Source organism: Sorex fumeus, unplaced genomic scaffold, assembly GCF_029834395.1.
Source record: "Sorex fumeus unplaced genomic scaffold, SorFum_2.1 ptg000039l, whole genome shotgun sequence".
NCBI lineage: Eukaryota > Metazoa > Chordata > Mammalia > Eulipotyphla > Soricidae > Sorex > Sorex fumeus.
Window position 1 is genome coordinate 23150856 of NW_026606096.1, and position 4145 is coordinate 23155000.

The window sequence follows — 4145 nt, forward strand, 5'->3', positions numbered from 1 at the left end:
TTCTTAGTCATTATTCTAGCTATTAAGACAGTGTAAAGTTGTCAGTCCTGTCATTGACAAAACAAACCACATACCAAAAGCTCCTGAAGCAAAATCAATCATGAAAGACAAGTTAGAAATAGACGGGATAAAATGGGGGGAAGGGGGAAAAAAGCAAGATGAATGAAACTGAAAGAAATGAAATCTCACGGGAAATAAAGAAACGTTGAAAATTTCCCTTAGTGGCAGGGAAACAGTGTAAAATGGTAAAGCAAGAGAAAATGCATAAAGATAATACAAAGCAAGAAAAAAAATTCTTAACCAGATTTACTCAGGTACTTTCTAATGTCATTGGATATTAGTTAGGAGAATTACATTTATCTCTATGATTACCTACCATTAAGTTTATATAAAGGTTTGAACCTTCATTTGCTTAGAGAGCCATGTTTAGCTATGAGTTTGTACTGTTACAAAAACTAAAAATAAAATCTATTGTTCAGTTGTTGATAATATAATTTTCAGTGTCCTGGTCTAGCCAAGGCAATATATTGAGAGTGAAATCTGACTTTAAAACTTTCAAAACCCAATTAGTACATCCAAAACTCTCATTTAGAATATCATGATGATTCATTTATACTTACCCATCTTTCATGGTGATATAAAAATAGGACAATTTTAAGTATGAGCAAACCTTTCACAAAATTTACTTGTCTTTAACCAGATACATCATTTTTTTTATTTTCTTAAGTTCACATCATGAGAGTTATAAAATTTTTGTAACTAATAAACTCTCTAAATTCTATAGTGTATTTTCACTAAAGAATTACTATCTGTTAAAACAAATAATATTCAGAACGCATTTAGAGCTTACATAACTTAATCTGATCAATTACATTTTTAATTAGGTTAAAAAATGTTTTTAAAATCTAAATTATATCACCTTTCAAATAGAGACTAGCAGGTGCTTAAATATGTAACATATAATAAACCATATAAACAAACTATATAAAGCAGAAAATAATTTTAAATACCCAGAAATGTATTTTAGGGTAGAGATAATACTTAAGTTATTAGCTTATATTTATTATAACTATGATATGATGAGATAGGCAACAAATAAGTGAGATAAAGTCACATTGGATTGTCGTCTTAGATTCAGTAGATATGTTTTTCTTTTAAAAATGGTTGTAAAGATGCTGTATTGAAATCATTCAGTAGGGTTATAATTTTGTTAATTATTTTCTTTATTTGTTTAATTTGCTATCAGAACCACCAAAATATTTAGAATAGTTGCAGAGTAAAAAGTCAATATTATTTTAAGCAGATGCATTGATGTGCTCATATAGTAAGTCTTCCAAATTATGTAAAATAGTTTTTGTGTGCAATTTTAAAGAACCAAAATGACTTAATTTCAATATATACCTGAAACAAAAATGGTCACCTTCGTGTAAAGACAATCAAACTGGCAATGGTTTTACTAATATATATATATATATATATATATATATTCAGTAAATATTAAATTAACGTATTTTTAAAAATGTAGGCCTAGAAATGTACTACCATATGGAACTTTTATAGCAAATCATCTTTTAAGTCTTTAGTATGACTAACAATAGCTAAACAGACAACATACAGTGGATTGGAAAATGATAATAGTATATACCATTTAAGCAGTAGAATGTAGCTATCATAAAATGAAAAATGGAAGTCAAGGCCATTTTTCTATGTATTCCCAAAGAGTTTCATGGTCATGGTTGGAATAAAAAAAATTTTGATCAGTTTCATTAAAAAAAAACTATTTCTAATGTGTTACATTTGTACCTAGGTGACATGTAAACCAAGCAAAGATGTCTTTGTTCAATAGAAAGGAGAGGATTTGTTTGGGAATAAATTAAAATACACCTTAAGCGTCTTCATTATTGTTACTTTTAGGATATAGAAAGTAAGAAAAAATAAAGATCTTTGCCTTTTGTAAGAACAGGTTTTATGCATGATTGAAGATTTTACAACACTCCGAAAAAGCCATCTGATGTTAGATTTAAAAATAAAATCAAAAGCACTTTCTGACATAGTACACATGAAAAATTGAAAATCCAATATCTTCAATAGAAGTTGTAGAAAGTGTATGTCTCCTTGGAGTTTGACACCCACTTAACACAGCAGAAAATAAGGTATTATACTGTAAACAAAAAGTACAGTAAGGACAATTGCAAATTTACATAGGAATAGCTCATAAACATTTTGGTCTTTCCATAATGTTTTTATATAAAATTAATAAAAAAAACCTTTAGACAACTGTCATAACTCTTATTTGACCACTTTTCACTTGTATGCACACAGACATATTTATATAGCAATATATTGATGCACCGTTACATGGATATTAATCTATAATTACTGCTTTTAACTGGGATGTGCATTATCCAATCAACATTATCCATAGTTGAGATACTCTTACATTATGTATTCTTGTCATGTTGCATCTATAAAAACATGAAAATATAACTTTACATTATTTCAATTATTTACATTAGTTCAAGCTTGACAGAGAAAAGTCGATAAACTACAATTTTAGAAGATTAGGCCCAGAGGTACAATAATTAGCATTGATTGTAGAATTATCTTTGTTTATTTAATTTTTAGAAACTCATTTTAGGTACAATGTGGAAACAATTAGTCTGCAATTTGGTCATTTTAGCACTGAGTTGTAAAATTTAAAATGCATCTCCAACATCTCATATGTGGAGGGATGCATTACAGTTGCAATGTACTGAAATTTGGAATTAAAGTCAGTTAAATTTAGCGATAATTGTCATACCACAAGCCTCCATGTTCAATAAAAGTGGCTGTTCTTAAACACTACATTTCTCTTTTCTATCTGTGAAGTAAAATAAACAATTTTCTCAAAGTAATTTGTAAAATATCAATTGTTCATTGATATGTTATTACTTGCAGAAATAGAAATAAAATATTAAAAACTATTAGATGATAATAACTGTTCATGGCCCTAAATTAATTTAGCTCAAGGGAAATTTGATGGAAATAAAATATATTTTATGAAGGGAAAGAAAACTGCTTTAAAATTTTTACATGAGTACAATAAGCCTTCTAGTCAAAAATTATAGATATACGATATTTTAGCCACACTTGGCATGTTAAACTAGCCATTCCACCTGAGGAATATATATAAAAATAATATATGAGGGTTGTTTATGTTGATGGCAATGGAAAAAATTATATTTAAGGTAATTTAAAATGCTTAAATTATATATTGAGTATGTGGTTTGTGACAACTTCTATAACTAAGACAACTTAGTATATGAAATTTGATCAGTGGGCAACTATCTAAAAAAGCTACTTTCAAGGCATTTATAACTTCATTTACATCTAATACATCTCTTCTGCAAGCTCAAACACTTTAAAATGGAGTCTCACATATTCTTATTTTAATATTAGCTTTCAAAATCTATTAGCATTTATCTACATAGATTAAATGCTTTTTGTTAAATATTTATTTATATATAGTAAGATATACTAAAACATATTTCATATATTGTTTGGGAACAAGTTTATACTTTAAAATCAACTGGCCTTCTGTAAAGGGAGCAATAATCTCTGGGAACCTTACAATTTATGGTGTCTAATCTCACTTGATTTATGACCAAACTGTAGCTAAGTAAAATTAATTGGACCACTTGCAAATAAAACAATAGAAAAAATGTTTATTTCAAATGTCAAGCATTGCCAAGTAATTTTGTATTAACACCAAATGTTAAAGAATAGGATACATTAAAGTTTTAATAACAATATTAAATTACAAGGTTTGAATCTTCTCTTTGTTTTCTTTCCTTAGCATTTACATATTTGGCTTTGAAAAAATACGGAACTGATACCTAAAGCCTTTAGAATCACTTCCCACGCAGTTTAATTGCTTTTTGCCTTATCCAACCAATATGGAAGCAAATTTATTTAAAAGCCAGTTTGTGAAAATACCTAAAAATATTTTTTTTTAGTTTTAAATGTTTTTGTTTTCTTTTTCTTATAAAACGTATCACATCTTGATGCAGTTGATGTCAAGTGTGCTTAAGTCATTATGAATCAAGAGACTAACAACAGTGGCTGCAGAAACAGGTTTGTCTGTACAAAGACTTCAGTTAAATGAT

General features: G+C 27.9%; 1 protein-coding gene across 3 annotated transcripts in view; it reads right to left on the reverse strand.

The window, feature by feature from the left end:
* Window positions 1–3684: 3684 nt before the first annotated feature.
* Window positions 3685–4145, reverse strand: part of GRIA2 (glutamate ionotropic receptor AMPA type subunit 2) — a 135294-nt gene continuing 134833 nt past the window's right edge. For all 3 annotated transcript variants that reach the window (XM_056119182.1, XM_056119183.1, XM_056119181.1), the window contains one exon: window positions 3685–4145. This exon is cut by the window's right edge and continues 392 nt beyond it. The gene's annotated coding sequence lies outside the window, so the exon portion shown is untranslated.